The 18,193-nt window shown below is 56.7% G+C and overlaps 1 protein-coding gene across 1 annotated transcript in view; it reads right to left on the bottom strand.

Annotated features, from left to right (window-relative positions):
- The window catches only part of LOC103210421, a 606,668-nt gene that overhangs the window by 330,062 nt on the left and 258,413 nt on the right, over nt 1–18,193 (bottom strand).

Raw genomic sequence — 18,193 nt, 5'->3', positions numbered from 1 at the left:
GTTGAAGGCGTGCAGGTGTTTGTGGACGGAACGGCTGAGCAGGCACATAGGAGACACTGCCATTCTTTGATCCCTGTGCTGGACGTTGGGACCGTAATAGTGAAGAAAGTGGGCTTTGTACAGGTTTATCACAGACAAGTGCTTCTCAGACTCTTTGGTCTTCAGACCCCTTTACGTCTTGGAAATGACCAGGAACTGCAGAGAGCTCTGGTATGTGCGCCTCTGTCAGTAAGTGTGGTTTGAGAAGTTAAAATGGAATAACTTACGTGTGTATCTATGAATTGACATTAAAATAACAGTAAACCTGTACATACTTACCTGCTGTTGGGTGCCGTGAAGTTGACGCTAACACACAACGACCCGTGACAGTAGACCTGCCCCAGAGGGTGGCTTTCCTGGCTGCGACCAGCATGGGAACAGATGCTAGGTCTTTTCTCCCACAGAGCTACTGAGTGATTTGAACCGCTGATCATCCTGTTAGTAGCCAAGCCCTTAACAATTGCTCCACTAGGGCTCAGTGTGTTACATATTAACATAAAGACCATTTTTAATCAAAAATGGTTATTTTCCAAAACAAGTACCAGAAGAGTAGCAATGTGTGACACATTTACAAATCGCTTGTTAAGTCTGCCTTAATAATAGAATATCTTTATGATTTCAGTGTGTGTGTGGCTCGTAAATAAGGCATAAAAATCCCAGAAATCTGAAGGAAGAGATCCTTGGCTGTTACAGCATGAGCTTTCAGAACTCCTCAGAAGGAAGACTGGGCAGTCTACTTCCGTGGAGATATGCCTTGGCAACCCAAGGAGGGGCTGCTATGAGTGTACTTGATTCAGCGGCAGTGAGTGTGGTTTGGGGTTTTTTTGAAGCAGGATGGCATGTCTGCCTTGAAGACGTCACCTGGGGTGCTGAGTGAGAATCTTCAGAGGGCGGGCGCTGGAGTGGAAGCAGGCGGTCAAGCTTCCGCTGACGGCCGGGGGATTAGGGCGGTGAGACTGTCGTGCAGAGGGAGACACGGGGGCCTTGGCTGTAGGGTCCGCGGGACCTGCTGAGCGACTGGATGGTGGTGGTGAGGAAAGCATCCGGGACGTTGGGAGCCTCTTGGCTTGAGCTGCTGAGTGCTCCTAAGAGGAGGAACGTGGGATTAACGTTTCCTTCGTAAATGCTCTGAGTTGCCTGTTACGTGTCCGTGAGGACTGTCAGCTGTCCAACGGACACGCAGCTGTGTGGAGGCCTGCGACGGAGCACGTCCGGGGCCATCGGTAGGTCAGTGGCATTTAAACCAGGAGACCAGGTGCGGTGGCTCTGTGGGGCGTGGGTGTGGGTGGAGAAGCCTGGGTTCTGAGTTCTGAGGCAAGACCCCCCAGCAGTTTGAGGTTGAACAGAGCAGACCCCAAGACCCAACCCAACCCACCGCTGCTGAATTGATTGCCACACACAGCGACCCGAGAGGACAGAGTGGAACTGCCCCAGAGGGTTTCCAGGAACGCCAGTTTTCACGGAAGCACATTTCTGCCGCGGGTTGGCGGGCGGCTTCGCACCTTTGCTCAGGAGCGCAGCTTCCACTACAGTCCCGCCACAGCTGCTACCACAGATGGAAGAAAACGTCCACCAGCCCCTCCACCGCCGGGGGGTCCCAAGTGCAGCTCGTCGCGCGTTGTAAGGGCCACTCCCTGTATTTCACGTTTGTTCAAATGACCTCCCAACCCTCGCCAGGTGCTGGAGCGCCCCGGGCGCTTCGCACAGGTGCCTTGTGGGACCGGACCTGGGTGGCTGCGGTCCTGAAGGGCTCCCAGGGGCTCCCGGTGGGTAACAGGGCTGAGAGCATCGACCCGAGGAGGGCGCCTGACGCTCTCAGCGGTTCCCTAAGTTGCGTCAGAGGCAGTATTTTCAAAGCCGTGTCTGCGTCAGCAGGCATTGTGTCTGTGGGTTTCGTACGTGGCGCTGGCTGAGAAGCTGTTGAAGACTTGAGGGGTTTAAAGCATCCCCCAACCAGTCAGTGCCCACGGAAGCCACAGTGAAGAAGTCAAGTGACTGTTACACTGGGCAGATCCACAGCAGAAGACCTCTTTACAGTGTTAAAGAGCAGAGATGTCACTTTGAAGAGTAACGTGTGCCTGACCCAAGCCGTTCCTCTGCAGTCGTCTCAGGTGCGTGTGAAACCTAGACGGTAAATAAGGAAGAGTCGAGAACTGATACCTTCGAACTGTGGTGTTGGGGAACAATGGCGGGTGGGCCCCGAGCCGCCTGAAGAGCGACAATGTGCCTCCGAAAAGGTGCGATCAGAGTGGTCCTCAGAGGCAGGAGAGCGAGGCTTCATCTCACATTCTTGGACTTGTTTTCAGAAGAGACCGGGCCCTGGTAAAGGACATCATGCTTGGTAAAGTAGCGGGGTCAGCGAAAAGAGGAAAGAGACATGGACTGCCGCGGTGGCTGCAGCCGCGGGTTCTAACGTGGCCGTGATGGTGAGGTGAGCGTGGCGCAGGCCCCGGCAGCGTTTGGTTCTGTGGTACATGGGTCACTACTAGGAGACGGTACCAACCCAGCGGTGCCTACCAACCACAACAGAGCAAGCAGCCACCGGAGACTCCTGACACCCTTACAGGAAAACGCAGTTGAACTCTGGTAGCACACTCTATAGGAGCGCCGGTGGCACAGCGCCTAAGGCACCTGACTGCTCACCAGAAGGCTGGCGGTTCAAACCCACCAGCCGCTCCTCGGAAGGAAGGTTGGGCCATCTACTTCCTAGTGCTACCGCCTCGGAACCCAGGGAGGGGTCGTCATGAGTCAGGTCTGACTCGACAGCAGCAGGTTTGGTTTGGATTGCTTTGGCACCCTCTGTGTGTTCTCCGGTGGCCTGCTTTGGGCAGGTATCTGTCTTAAGAATCTTTTCCTTTAAAATTAAAACCATACGACATTTTTATTGGCTGCATAAAACCGCGACGTGTGGATTTTCCTGAGTAGGATGTAATCTTTTTCTGTGGAATCCATTTTTTGCCAGTAAAAATGATGCCCCGATAATATCCTTGTATGTGATCGTGCCCACGTGCCCGCTCACTCCCTTCCCTTCGGGGCTTTGGGAGTGGACGAGTTCCCTCAGGGGTACTGGAATGAGCTTTCTATAATCCATTGATTGTGGTTTAGAACAGAAATAGCTATTTTCAGCAAAGACATTCAAGCAGTATGAATGGGAGGGATAAAAATGTCCTTCGTGCCCCTGCTCCGTCCTTCCTGGCCATAACCAGTTTCTTGTACACTTTCCGGGAGCGTGTGGTGTGTGTGTCCTTCCTGGCCATAACCAGTTTCTTGTACACTTTTCGGGAGCGTGTGCTGTGTGTGTGACTATCCCTTACAGACAGACAAGCGGAGACACCACGGGGCCCGCGGACTGCCCGGCAGCCTGTATCTTTGGCTCTGTCCCTGTCAGCTGCATGCAGCTGTGCCTCGCGTTTCCTGGGTTACCTGGTTCGCTCCTGCATCAGACACCACCTCGCTTGCTTACACTCCATCTGCCCATGTCTTGCTGTTTATTAAACGGCCCTGCAGTGTGGATTCACACCCGGGAGTTGGTTCTGAAGCCTGGTGCCTGCGGCCTGTTGAGAGCACCCGTGCCCCGACCCTGTTCCACATCCCGTGGTTGCGTTTGGCATTTATCTGGGAGTAAGGTGGTGGGTCTGTCCGTCAGCCGTTGGTGTTTTTCTGTGCATGGCGGGTTTCCGCCCCTTTGCCCATTGGGCCGGCGTGGTTTGGTCCTTATCTTCTTGGTTTCCAGGACCTCTTTGTTTTTGAAGGACGTTAGCTCCCTGCCTTTCTTGTGTCTCAGGGAAGAAGTCTGGTCTCCCAACTTGTCATTGGTCTTTAGCTTCATAGATGTTCTGTGGACTTTGTGCCTTACTCTTTTTAGACAAAAGTGCATTTCTCTTTCTTGAGCAGTTTTTTGCACTGGGGATACGGTGGTGGGCTTCCTTCCACTACTCCCCCATTTTGGGGTAGCATCCACCACCCCTCCTTTTCCAGACCTCACTTGGGGCCCCTCGCGTCCACTCAAGCGACGTCAAGCACCAGCCTTCACACCAAGCCGTTGCCAAGGCAACCGGGGTTGTAGCTGGCACGGCGTGGGGGCGTGGCGAGGGCCCGAGTCGGGCGGTGCGGCCGCTGATTGGCCTGCTCCGTGGTCCCGCCTCTGCGGAGGAGCCCTGACGGCGTCTTTGGCAGCCCCTGTGTCCAGACGCCTGGGAGCCGCGGGAGGCAGCGGTCGGCAAGCCTAGCGGGCCCGCCGGACATGTCGACCCTGGGTTGGCAGCGCCGTCGGGCGCCCGGTGCTGGGTGGGTGTGCTAGACAGTGGCCCGAGCAGCGCCGGGCCTCCCGGAGCCTCCTGCCAGCGGGGTGGCGTGCGTGCGGTTAGGTGAGTCGTCCCGGCCACTGTACCCATGAGGTCCAGATGGGCGCCGTGGCCGGAGACCGCGGTCCTGCAGCGCGTCTGGACCGCTATCAACCAGGGACAAGGCTGGGCGGAGGTGGGATGGAGGGGGCGTTGGCCACGCCATTGCTGATGGCCGAGTGGTGTGGATAGCCTGGTGGTCAAGGTGGTTGGCGTTGCTTTTGCGGGGGCTCTGGGGAGGGCTACAGTCCCAGGCTCTCTGGCCGAAGCTGACGGGCGGGGGCTACCACGGTTTGCCGCTGTGGCGCCATCTTGTGGGGCCGAGGGCCACAGGGTGGGACCCCCTGTTGAGGTGGCAGCCGACGCTTGGGGGCTCCCAGTGCCATCTTGTTCCGGTCCGCGCCAAGCCCAGGCTAGGGGCCGAGGACTCTTGTCACTGGTGAGTCCGTGCAAGGCAATGCCAAAGAAGTAAGTGGTGGGGGCCGTGGCCCTCGAGGCGCCCCTGCTCCTGCTAGGTGGGGCTGCAGAGGGCTGCCCCTCCCACCTGCTCACTGATTGGCTAGGTCCTCCGGCCCGCCCCTGCTTGGTGCCAGTCTGAGGGGCGGGGCTTGTTCTGCCGCAGTGCTGGCCCGAGGAGCGGAGATCCGCAGTGGGGCAGGGCCGCTGGGCTGTGATGGGCAGTACGGCCCGCCCACTCCGGCGCCATTTTTATTAGGGGCAAATGGCATTTACTGGACAGGTGTCCTGACGGTCTGACTGCTGTAAGGCGGGGCCAAGGACTGGCATGACTGCGGGGTGCCTCTGCTCTGGGCCTTGAAGGAACTGTGGTGTCGCACACATCGGCGCCATCTTTGGCTGCCTGTCGCGAAGGGCGGGGCCGAGGCTGCAGCGACCGCTGTGGTGTTTCTTTGCAGTAATACAAGGCTGCGGGTCTCACTAAAATCTGCTGGTGGCTCAGTATATTTCGAGGTGGCTGGAAGTAGACTTATCTGAGTATCACTTCGGTGTGCGGTCCAAACTTTAACGTCTGAGATCGGGTGACAGCTAGCGATTGTGACACTGTTCTATTTGGCTGGAATGCCTGAAGGTTGCCGCACTTCCTGCTACCGCGGAGGCATTTGTGAAGGACGGCCTCGAGTGTCAGTGCCTGGCTGGGCATGAGGGCTCCAGAGGGCAAGCCGTCCTGCCTCTGCCGTCCCGGCGGCCTTCTCCCCCTGCACTGCTTTGGCTCCATCTTGTTTTGGGAGCAATAGGTAAGATACATTGCGCAGGAGCCATGTCACCGGGCCAAAGTGGCACGGCCAGGGGGTTGTCCTTAGAGAGTACGGGGGCTGCAGAGCTCTGCCCACCTTCTCGCCGTTTTGCTAGCACAGGGGTTGCCCAGGGCTTACGCGCAGGCGCCAGCTTGAGTGGCAGCGGGGCTGTGGTGTCCTGAACGACGAACACAGGGCCCGGCCCTGCCCACCAGCGTGCTCTCTTTGCTGGCCGACAGGTGGCAGCCGAGGCTTACTGTGCAGGTGTCATATGAAGGCCCGCAGGGCTGCAGGGGCGGGCCGAGGGGGCTGTCATCTTCTGAATGACTGACACTTGTTGCAGAACCTGCCCACCATGATGTGGTTGGCCAAGAGGTAGCCGTGCGAAGTGTAGCGCGCGTGCGCCGGCCTGAGTGACAGCGGATCCGCATGGGGCGGGCCCTGGAGGACTGACCCGGGCTGCGGTGTTAGCTGAGGGGCGGCAGCTGAGGTATATACATCCCAGGCGGTGGCCCAGGGGCGTCCTAATAGGTGGACGGGGGCTGCAGAGCCTTGTGCCATCTTTGATGACTAAGGGAAGGGGGCTGAGGTTTGATACGCAAGTGCCATCTGAGTGATGGCGGACTTGGGAGCTGACAAGCCCTGCCCAACCTGCGCCACCTTTTCTGGTTTGCCGCGTGAGCGCCATCTTGAGCGCTTGCGGTGGAGACGGCTTGCTCTGCCCATCTTGTTGTCCAGTGATGGGGCTATCAAGCCTGTCGATCTTGGGCCGCTTTTAGAGCTGCCTTCTGGCCTCGGGGCGTGACTAGGTGCCGTTTAGCCCATTTAGAAGTTGGTCCTGGGCGCCTGAGCCTCCCGTTTCTGAGGGAGTGACGGGACGCTAACAGGAGGGTCTCGGGGTAGGGTGGCCCTGGAGCCCCGTCCACTGTGCGCTGCCCGCCCGTCATCTTGGCCGGCCAGTGGCATGGTCAGGCTGACTGGCGCTTCCGCAGAGCGCCATCTTGCCGGCCTCTGGCGCCGTGTTTGCTTGGAAGGGCATCGTGGGGCTATGGGTATTAGGCCTAGTGCCTAAGGCACTTGATTGCTAACCAGAAGGCTGGCGGTTCAAACCCACCAGCCACTCCTCGGAAGGAAGATGGGGCAATCTACTTCCGTAGTGATACTGCCTCGGAAACCCAAGGAGGGGTTGCTGTGAGTCGCCTCCAAATCCACGGCACATAACACCACCACCACCACCACCACCACTCTCCCGTGGGGTTTAATGAAGAAACAATAGCGGGCTTCAACGTTCAGGGGTCTTAAAACACTGGGGAAAGGGCGGAAGTTTAGATGAGAAGATGGGAGGCGGGCTGTGGTATGAGAAGGTTCAGGGCTTGGGTATTAGAGGATGCTCCGAGGATGGAGGGAAGACGGGAAAGTGCCGTGGAGGCCAATTGAGAAGCTGAAGATGGGTCCGGGTGGGCGTGGCGGGGAGAATGAAGCCCGGGGGTGTGGCTGGACGGGGACACCCCCAGTTCTCGGGGGCGGGACGCGCTTGCCCTGCGGGGACTGCAGGCTTCGTGGTGGAGGAGTGCGCGTGCGCAAAGCTCCCGGTGGGGCCGAGGTGTCCGCTTCGCGCGGAGCTTGCTGCACTGCGCTCGCTTTACTCACCGTGAGCTGTAGGTGAGACGGGCCAGTCCTGGCTCCACCCAGGGAGCGTGTGAAGTAGGAAAAGTGACACAAAGGATCACTCAGGTGACAGGGAAGCCAGCTCAAGTGTCCATTTGCCCGTGAGAGCTCTGGTGGCGCGGTGATTAGGACACTCAGCTGCTAACCAAAAGGCTGGCAGTTCAAACCCACCAGCCACTCCCTGCAGGAAGGTTAGGCAATGTACTTCCGTAGTGATACCACCTCGAAAACCCAAGGAGGGCTCGCTATGAGTCAGGTCCTACTGGATGGCACATAACAACAACAACATGCATGAGTAACGGCACTGTTACCTGATGAGTGGTCATCACATTAAGAACCTAACACAGCCTGGTCCCTTCTTAGTTCTTAAATGCACAGCTGACTTGAACTTCCGGCCCTCTGTCACTGGTCACTACCTGGCAGAAATGGAGTTTTTGCTGAGCTTTCTACTGGGCACCTGTGCCGTTGATTTCTCCGCGTGTCCGCATGGAACTGCCAGTGGATTTTCTGTTTATTACAGGTCCTCAGGAGGCTGTCACGGTTTGTCCTGTGCCCTAAGCCTTTCATGTGCTCTGTGCCTCTGCTCACTCTCCGCGAGTGAGGACTGGACTACAGAGTGTGTTGTGAGAGCGTGAATGGAGATGTTGACAGTGAGGTGCTGGACCCCTCCGCGGCCATCGTAGGGCACGGGTGGCAGCACCATCTTCACCCTGTGCCCTCCGCTTGGTACATGCAGTGCATGCCCTTTGCCTTTTGGGAGCTGGCCGGTGCCGAGTAGCTAATAAGGGACAGCCTGGGTTCCTGAGTGGATTTCTTGACCTTGCCCTGGTTCCTTACTGCTTTGCTCCACTGCTTGGCAGGGGAAGCTCTGAGCCGCCCAGAGGAGGCCGTGGACTCCACTGACCTAATCGGCGGTTACTGCTGAGGCTGCGGCCCACGGCCCGGAGCCCTGTCCAGGCTCTCCCCCCCCCCGAGAGGGAGGGCTGTGCCTCCTGATCCCGCTGGATCGCTGCTGCATGTGCAGCCCGAGGAGGCCGGGCGCTGCCGAGGAACTCGGGCATCTCACCATTTCTTTTCCTTCCCCAGCTCCGCCTTGAGCATCTGCCCTTCTCAGAGACAGCTGGCAAGAGGAAGGGGCCTGGGTCCAGGTGAGTGGAATCCATTCCTCCCTCCCCACACGGCCCCCACCCTCGGAGTGGCCGCCATTCCCTCCAGTCCTGCCACTCCCCGCTGCACACTCGTCCCAGGAGCTATGCGAGCGCCTGGGCCTCTCAGAGAGCGCGGGGACTTGTCGCTGGGCCACGTGTTCGCCAGGAATTCCCTCCTTGGCCCCTGCCATCTCTCTCAGTGCCCTCCGTCTCTTCCCACACTCTGCTCAGTCGCTTGTTCAGGCCTGTGCCCTTCCGTCTTATCAGGGGGTGGGTGTTAACGGACCGCAAGAGAGGCATCAGTGAACCCGCCCACACAGTCAGTCTGCCATGCCGGGCACAGGAAACGGGGCACAGGTGGGGGGTATTTTCATGGAGCTCACTATCGGGGGTATTAAAATTGTTGAAAAATTATTGTGTGATTCGCATCTTTGAAAGAAAACATTCACTTTGGGCAGTGAACTTCATTAACATGAGGCCAAATCAGGCCTCAGAGAAAGCCCATGCTGTCCACGCAGAGCCCTGCCGCCGGGTGCGTCGTAGGAAGAGTAGTCTGAGCAGGGGACATGGGCGTTGCTGAGGGACCAGCTGACAGTCCGGGACGCCTGGAGCAGGGGAAGAGGGAGGGAGTGACATGTGACATTTGGTGGAGGTGGGGAAGAGCTGGATTGTGAGGGTCTCGTAACCCGTAGCCGGTATCTGGGCTCGACGGGGAGAGCAGTGGGTAGCCGTTGAGGTGTTCTGACGGTGGCAGCTGCCAGGGCTGGCTGGTGTATTCCGGGCCTCAGTGGACGCCCCAGGAGTGTAGAGTCGGTGCTCCAGACTGAGGAGACCCAGAAACCTGAGGAGAAACCGGAAGCCTTCCCTGTGGGTGGACTCCTCTCTCATTGCTGGGTCCACCCTGGTGAAGCAGGAGACCTGTGCCAATGATGCTGATGTTCTCAGATTACGCTGAAAAACGTGGAGTAAGATAGGCTGTGCCCAGCCCCTCAATTCTGGTTCATTGACTCGCTGATCTCTGGGCCGGGGATCTGCGTACTCACAAGCGTGACCAGCGTGTTCCCTCCGTGAGCAGACCTGTGTGGGAGGGAGGCTGACGCAGCGGTTGTTGGTGAGCCCAGAGTCTGTGTAGGAGCATGTGGACAGCTGTTCACTGTCGCCGGCCCATACAGTGGCCTGGTACTGCCATCCTGGTGTGGAGACGCTCTTGCTGATGTTACCAGGATACCAGAAGCCCGTTATCCGTTGACTCTCCCCGCCCACATCTCTGTTCATGTTGGGTAGAGGACAGGGTAGCTGTCTCCCCCCTAGATGCCTCTGTGGCCTGAGCTGTGCTGCTTCCCTCCCTTTTTAAAAAAATACCTGACCAGGTAACTATTTATATCAGGAGAGGGAGAAAGATGTCGTGGGCTGTTCCCCTCAAGATCGACAGCCTTGAAAACCCTGTGGGGCAGTTCTACTCTGTCCCGTAGAGTCCCTGTCAAGATCGACAGCCTTGAAAACCCTGTGGGGCAGTTCTACTCTGTCCCGTAGCGTCCCTGTGTGTCGGGATGGACTCGGTGCCAGTGGGTAGGGCCAGGGAGGTCATCCTGGCTTGGAAGACATTGTCTCTAAAGTGGTTTTCCTTCCTCTTCAGCTATTTCTGGGCTGATCATAAAACTCATCTCCAGCTATTATTGCCTCTCCTGCTAAATTTTAGCGGGAGTCCCTTAGGAATGGATAATAAGGACCTTTTTGCTGCAAGTGTGATCAGTGCTTGGGACAGGTGGCGAGGAGCCGCCCCGTGACTGGAAGGTGGGAGCTGTGGGCGGGGGGTCTTTCCTCCCCACTCACGTTTCTCTACGACGTTCCACCCCCAGCAGCCCCTGCTGTCTCACGGGCCCCTCGCCCACAGTTGATCGGACCAGGCTGGACCGTCAGCCTGGAGCAGTGGTCATCCGAGTACAGTTTCTGGAGTGATTGTTGAGATGCCACACCCCTTCTGGATTGTCACAGCCGGAAGGCCCACCAGAGTGGGCATCTGTGGCTCTAGGAAGTCAGGCTTCGCCGTTCCGACTGGGGAGGGGTCGGGGGAGACGCTGACTGTTCTGCCCGTGTTGGGTCCCTTCGCGGGGAGGTGACGGCAGGCCCGGGGCTGGGTCAGCGCGTGCCACGCCGGTGTGCTGACGCGGAGAACGTCCCTCCGCAGAGAGAGGCAGGAGGATGGAACCAGGGCGAAGCCAGCAGAGGCCACACGCCGTGCCGACCCAGAGAGGCAAAGAACAGGCCCTCCTCACCCCCGACTTCACAGTTCTCCGTTCTGGCCCCCAGTAATGAGGTAGGTGGGCCAAGCGAGGGCTGTGTCTGGGTGCCCTGGGCTGAAGGACTCACGGCAGTAATTAGAAGTGGGCTTGAGGGCGGTATCGGGGAGCTGCTTTGGGTCAGATGTGGTGGGGTGTGGGGATCCTCTGGACTCAAACGTTGGGGGCGCAGGAGCTCTCTGCCTCCTCTCACCGCGGCCCCAGGTGGGGGCGCAGGAGCGCTCTGCCTCCTCTCACCGCGGCCCCAGGCACGGTTCGGGCTGCCTCCTGCTGATGCATGCTCTCAGGGTGACCTTCTCGGTTGAAACTTGGTCCCATTGTCCTCTCCTTGAGGCCAGCAGTCCTCCTCTTTTGGTGAGGATGCCTGACGCAGTCTCTCTGTGTTTCAGTGATGTCCACTGTAGGACCCATGCTTTTACTTCTACTCATTTTTATGAAACAGGTGAAAGGGTATAAAATGCTCTGAGAGTGACAGACAAACCGCCACCCAGAATGGCCTGGCGGCACCGTCTGTGGTCACGAGCACGTCCAGCTTGCGAGTGAAGCTTCCTCGGTACACAGAAGGCTGTTATGTGGGTCCGGTGTGTTCACCAGCCACGTTCAGAAGTTCGAAAAGGCCGGAACCTGTGTGCCTTCTTTGCCCAGCCGCGCACAGTGTGGCTTCGGACGGGCCCTGTCGTCTGGCTCCTCTCCTTCCCTTGTCCCTCCCACAGGCCCTTGGACTACAGAGTCCCAGGGGTGCTTGCAACTTGAAACACTGCCCTTGGCTGCTTGAGTGACTCCAGGTGTGTGGTGCAAAGAGAAGAGGAAGATGAGGGAGCTTTTGTAACTAGGGTTGTGTGACGAGCCGGGAAATAGAGATGACTGTGGGTTTGCCACGTGGCAGGAGTACAGATGGGACAGCTGCTGGTGAGGTCGCCCTTTATCTGTGCTGCTGGGGACACACCTGCTGGAAAGGGACGTGCACGTGGTGAGCGGAGGATGCTGAAGTCCCTCAGGGAGGCCTCAACGGACAGGGCTCCGAGGTGGTGTGAGAGGGAGAGAGACACCAGGGGCGTGCTGCAGGGGCGGGGCGGGGCGAGGCAGGGGTCGTGAGCAGCCTCGTGCAGCTCACGCAGCAGAAGGGACGGGGGGCTCTGCCAACCGTGGGTGGGCTTCCTCTCAGACTTTCACCTTAAATACTGTTCTGATTGTGAACATGAGACAGTCCTCGAGATAGAAGTGCAGAAAGATGCGGAAGTGTCTCTTATTAATCATGTGTGGTTTTTTTAATGTTTTTTCATCATTTGACGTGGGCAGGTCTGTGAGGTAGGTGTCTGCCCACATAGCAGATCGAGGGTAGGTGCCTGAACACATAGGTGGGATCTGTGAGGTAGGTGTGTGCACTTGGGTAGGTCTGTGAGGCTGGTGTCTACCCACATAGGCCAGTCTGTGAGGTAGGTGTCTGCCCACATCGGTGGGTCTGTGAAGTAGGTGTCTGTGCACGTAGGAGGGTCTGTGTGAGGTAGGTGTCTGCCCACATCGGTGGGTCTGTGTGAGGTAGGTGTCTGTGCACGTAGAAGGATCTGTGTGAGGGAGGTGTCTGTGCACGTAGGAGGGTCTGTGTGAGGTAGGTGTCCGTGCATAGATGGGTCTGGGAAGCAAGTGTTTGCGCACATAGGCTGGCAGGTCTGTGAGGTAGGTGTGTTTACGTAAGAGCGTCTGTGAGGTAGGTGTGTGCACATGGGAGGGTCTGTGAGGTAGGTGCACATGTGTGGGTCATGGGGTCTGCACATGGGTGGGTCTGAGAGGCAGGTGTCTGTGCACATAGGCTGGTGATCCGTGAGGTAGGTGTATGTACATAGGAGGGTCATGAGGTAGGTGTCTGCACATGGGTGGGTCTGAGAGGCAGGTGTCTGTGCACAGGATGGTGGATCTGTGAGGTAGGTGTGTGTACGTAGGAGGGTCTGTGAGGTAGGTGTCTACACGTGGGTGGGTCTGGGAGGCAGGTGTCTGCACGTGGGTGGGTCTGGGAGGCAGGTGTCTGCACGTGGGTGGGTCTGGGAGGCAGGTGTCTGCACGTGGGTGGGTCTGGGAGGTAGGTGTCTGCACGTGGGTGGGTCTGGGAGGTAGGTGTCTGTGCAGGTGAGTCTGGGAGGTAGGTGTGTGCACATAGGAGGGTCTCTGAGGTAGGTGTCTACACGTGGGTGGGTCTGGGAGGCAGGTGTCTGCACGTGGGTAGGTCTGGGAGGCAGGTGTCCGTGCAGGTGAGTCTGGGAGGCAGGTGTCTGCGCACAGGCTAGCTGTCTGCGGGGGAGTGCTCAGAAGTGGAATCGTCAGGGTAGGAGAGGGCACTGCGGAAAGGGGTGGTGGTTAGTTGAGATTGAAGGGTGTATTCAGCCTGCAATTTACCTACATTTTTAATTGGGTCTTCTGAAGGCTTTCGCGGTTGATTTTTTTGTCTTCTGAATTGCCTGCCAGGCCATGTGCCGGCCTTTCCGGTTTAGGAGGCCTCCTGGGAAACAAGCTGCTGGCGGAGTGACGGGAGGGCGCGTACGGCCCCAGCATCTGTGTGCAGATGCGGGTGCTGCCTGGCCCCACTCGGGCGGCACAGCCATCGCTGTTTATTGCTTTAACTTTGAATTTATTTCTTCTGACTAGGTAATACGTGATAATGGTTAATAATAATAATAATAATAATAATAATGATAATGGAGACCGTGCCATGAAACGGTAAGTTGCCCTCCCTCCCTTGGCCCCAGTGCCCGTCCTCAGAGATGGTCACTGTTAGTTCTATACCCTTCTAGAGGTGGTCCGCGTGTCTAAGCGAGCACACCTGGCTACATTGTTTCTTAGAACGCTTACACGTCGTTTTGCACTTCACTCTCTGTCTTAGAAGGTGCCCTGGTGGCGCTGTGGTTAAGTGCTTGGCTGCTGAGAGGTCAGGGGCTCGAGCCCACCAGCCGCTCCACAGGGGGAAGGTGAGGTGGTCTGCTTCTGCAAAGACTGGCAGCCCTGGAAGGCCAGCCGGGCGGCTGTGCTCTGCCCTGCGCGTTGCTGTGCCCGGAGTCGGTGGCACTGGGTCTGCTGCTTGTTAGGACGTGTCCTGTACGCTTTGGATCAGCAGCCAAACGGCCCTCACGTGGTTGGCGTTGCACAAGCAGGGTGCGGCTATGCGTGTTTCCCACGTGCACATGTGCATTGTCGGTGTCCATCCCTCCCAGGGCCCTTCTTACTCTCAAGCTGGCGTCCCCTGCCGTCGGGGATAGAAGCAGCTGAAGCCTGCCTTCCCTTGAGAAATCGCCCTGTTGAACTTTCTTGTCGAGTAAAGGCTGTGGTCGGCACAGCGAGAACTGAGCATTTTAAGTGAAGACTGTCTGCTGGCTGTGGTCCTGACTCACTTGAAAAATGACACAGCTGGGTTTGGGCCCAGAAGTTGGCATCGTGTGGGCATGCAAGTGGCCTTAGTACCAAGCAGGAGTCGGCTCTCTTCTTTGCCCTGGAAGCGCTCTCCTAATGTGGCCATGGCTCTGTTCACAGGAAGTTTATAGAAGTTGCTCCTTAAATCATTCTGTCTTGTCAGATTTCTTCCCTGGTATTCATATTTTTGTCTACTTAAGGCAGGTTTAGCTACTTATGTTTTCTTGAGGGAAAAAAATTTATTGATTTTTCTATCAAACTCTTTAAACTCACTGCTGTCGAGTCAATTCTGACTCATAGTGACCCCCTCCTTGGGTTTCCAAGGCAATAAATCTTTACAGAAGTAGATTGCCCCATTTTCCTTCTGAGGAGTGGCTGGTGTGTTTGAACCGCCAGCCTTCTGGTTAGCAGTCAGATGCCTTAGGCACTACACCACCAGAGCTCCCTTTTAAGCCCATAGAGTTTTTATATGTAGTTGTCACGTAACCAAAAACCAAACCCAGTGCCATGAAGTGAATTCTGACTCACAGCGCCCAGGGGACAGGCAGTGTAGAACCGCACCTTAGGATTTCCGAGGCTGTAAGTTGTTACAGAAGCAGACTGCCTCTTCTTTATCCCGTGGAGGGGCTGGTGGGTTCAGGTCTGCAGAGCACTTCACCACTGCACCACCAGGTCTCCAGTTTTTACCCAATGGGATTTTATGCCTTATACACATGCCTGTTGGGGACAGAAGTTCAGATGATGTGGATAAAGCCAGTGTTGTTTTGAATATCTCCTGACTTCAGTGTCAGCTTTTGGGAGGGCCCTTCCACGCTCTGAGGTTGTAAAAGTTAGCCTGTCTTTTTTGGGTTTTTTTTTTCTTCCTGCTCCTTTTGGTTTTAACACTTACCATGTGGCATGGGTTTCTCTCACTTCTTCTGTGGCTCTTTATTGAAGCCATCCGTACTTGGCTTCATTCTGAATGCACCTTTCATGGACTGGGGAGTAATGAACCTTGTATGGCAAACCCATGTTATGATTCGTAATGAATTAGTATTTTTGTTCTAAATTTGCAAGGATTTTTGTTTCGTTTCTTGTTTCCTTGCCTTTGACAGTAGAGAAAAGACCATCATTTTTTTTTTTTTTTAAGTGGCTTTTTTCGGCCTTTGGATATCATCCCCTGAGACTGTTAAAATCTTTACTGATTGTGTATGCAGTGTGTTGGCCTTTTGTGTGAATTTTCCAAGTATCAGTTCCACTGGAATTCCCCCGGGTCACCTCTGGAACCCTTCTTGAGTCCCCAGTGTTGACGTTATCGTTAGAGCTATATTAGGTGCGTGCATTCACGTGGGAGAGGAGTGAGCGCTTCAATCGGCCACAGCTGAGTGTCGGCCCGATTCTGCAGGGTCCTGTCATTGCCTTTTTCTTTGAAATAACTTCCTGTGTGTTTGGGGCAGGTGCGCGCAGCAGTTCAGGTCCCCATTCAACAGTTTCCACACACCTTGTTACGTTCCTCACATCATGTGAGTGTCCACTAGTTTCCGTTCTCATGGTTCTGTTTCCACTCATCTAGCTTCCCTGCCCCGTCTTGTCCTCGTGTAAAGTACCTGTTCACCGGTGGTCTTCTATGTTGATTCTTTGGAAGCAGCACAGGAGTCCAGGGTTGCCTTATTTCAACACCATTGACAATTTTTTTCGTGTGGGGCTGTTTTCTCGCCTCGGATCTCTTTTCTTTTTGTAATGGAGCCTTTTCCCCGTTTTATCCCTTCTTTTCTTGCAGCTGACACATTCGGGGACTCTGGTGCCTGGTGGTCTCCGTGTGAGTTACCGTGCGGTGTCTGCAGTGGACCGGCAGGTGCCAGGCACGGTCACACGAGGGGGGTCACGGCTTGGTGTCTTTCTCTGTGAGGCCGCTGGTTGGTTTTCTGAGTTGCGTCGTTGCCTCCAGCCGCACAGGGCAGTGTTCAGTTTCAGCGGGTGAAGGTCTCTCTGTCTGCTTTTGTGCGTGAGTTCCGTCTGCTCATGGCGGTGCCGGCTTTGCTTCAGATTGTTGACCACATGGTAGCTTTCTCTTCCTCATCTTGGGCTGGGCTTATGTGGTCTTGGCCCTCTTTTGAAGGTTTCTAACACCCCAGTACTTGATGAGTCTGTGGCCATTTGGGGGGTTCATTCTCAGACATGCTTTCTCCATTTTCCCCTGTTCATCTGTCCATGTCCCTGTGTTTTGCCTCTGCTCCTGATGTGGTCTGGACCGGGCGCCGTGCGGTGTGGACCGGGCGCCGTGTGGTCTAGACCAGATGCTAGTGTGCAGTTGCAGAGGATTCCACCCCTCGCTGAGCACTTCCCGTCCCCTCTGAGAGGGAGGGCAGTCGTGTTGGGCACCGCAGAGCGGCTGGATCCTGGCCTCTCCGCCTTTCTGGATGCTGCCCGCGGCAGTCCCAGCGGCAGTCCCTCCTTTGAAATGCTCACTTCTGCCTAGTAGAGTATTTCTATCATTGTCTCCATGGTAACGGGTCCTTCAGAAGGAGGGAGGGCAGGTGGGCAGGGAGAGAGAAGCCGGGTCACCAGGATCCAGGTAGGCCTCAAGGTCGTTGGTGCAGGGCGTGGTCTGCACGGCAAGATGGGAGGCCTGTCGCACAGAAGCGAGAGGACTGAGGTGACTGCATTTGTTCCCAGTGCCAAGGCCTCGCGTGTGCCTTGTGGACTGATGGAGACGCCTCTGTTTGCTCGTTGACATTTCAGAAACTTAATTTAAAGTAATGAGCACTGGGGGTGCAATGGATAAGAACTCAGCTGCTAACTGAAAAGTCAGTGGGTCGAACCCCCACGGTGGGAACAAGGCCAGGCAGTCTGCTTGCAGGAAGGTCGCAGCCCTGGGAACCCCGTGGGACAGCTCCCCGCTGCAGGCCGGGTTGCTGTGGGTCAGAATGACTCAGTGGCACCTGACAACAACAGCAGCGGTGTTAAACCCCTGGTGTCTCTCCTCAAACCAAGGCAGAGGGAGTGGTTCTTTCTGGAGGTAAAGCCAGAACAGACTGTCAGGTGAGTTAACAGCCCCCAAGCCTAGCCTGCTTCCTCACGCGGCCCCCGACTGTCTACAAGGCTTGGGCTGCCAGGTTACGATGTGAGGACAAGAAGGCCCACGAGGAAGCGTGACAAGCTGCTCGACCCCTGCACTCGGTGAACAGAGCACTTTCTTGGTGCAGAGTCTCTGGCCCGGCCCCACTTCTGACGGGCCTCCAGGCAGTACCACACAGGGCTCCGGGCCAGGGCCCAGTGGGCAGGAAGGACACCGTTTATAGTCTCGAGTTTCATTTTAATACTTCACTTAAAGTTCACTTCAAAGGTACAAATTCGCCTGTAAACATGTCCTAGACAGCATCTAGGTGGAGAAGGTGCTGCGCCCATTCAGAGCGGTTTGTTTCTTCCTAACGAGCGCACGAATGTGTGAAGGCTACCACAGTGAGGCCCTGACCCTGGTCGGTGAAACTGAAAGTCGGCGCTCGGAGGAGCCTCAGCCGCACACTTGCTAATGACTTGCGTGTGAAAATGGAAACGAGAAAGTGGTCTGAGGGGACCAGTGACGATGATGGAAGGTCCGTGCTGCAGCTCGCAGCTCAAAGGTCGGAGGCGGCGGGAGACGTCAGCCTGAATCAGTTCCATTGGAAAAGAAAAAGGGTGGGAAATAGCTTTGATCTAGTCTGGGAAAAGGACCGGTCACACGGGAAGATAAAGATACTTAAGGAAATAAACAGAACAGGTAGAGACGCCGCGGGGCGGATCACCGAGTGAGGTGGGCCCGTGAGGCGCGCTAGAGGACGGGCCGCGTGGGGCAGGTGAGAGGAAGGCGGAGCAGCGGCGGGAGCCTGATGGGGGGGGGCTTGGCCGTGTTTCCACGCACAGAGCTGAGGCTCCGTTAGAAACCGTGGCGACCGCTGAGCCAGGCCTCCAGCTGCAGCCTGAGCTGTACCCGCGGGTCACGCATTCAGCGGCTGCACGGGCCAGCCTCCGGGTGGCCCTGTGTGTTCCACGGGCGGGGGCACTGCTGGCCTTAGCCTGTGCCC

Source organism: Orycteropus afer, unplaced genomic scaffold (genome assembly GCF_000298275.1).
Source record: "Orycteropus afer afer isolate SDZICR_OR568_19922 unplaced genomic scaffold, OryAfe1.0 scaffold00610, whole genome shotgun sequence".
In the NCBI taxonomy this organism is placed as follows: domain Eukaryota; kingdom Metazoa; phylum Chordata; class Mammalia; order Tubulidentata; family Orycteropodidae; genus Orycteropus; species Orycteropus afer.
Note: the sequence above shows the minus strand (reverse complement) of the source record. Positions and strands in the feature narration are given on the sequence as shown.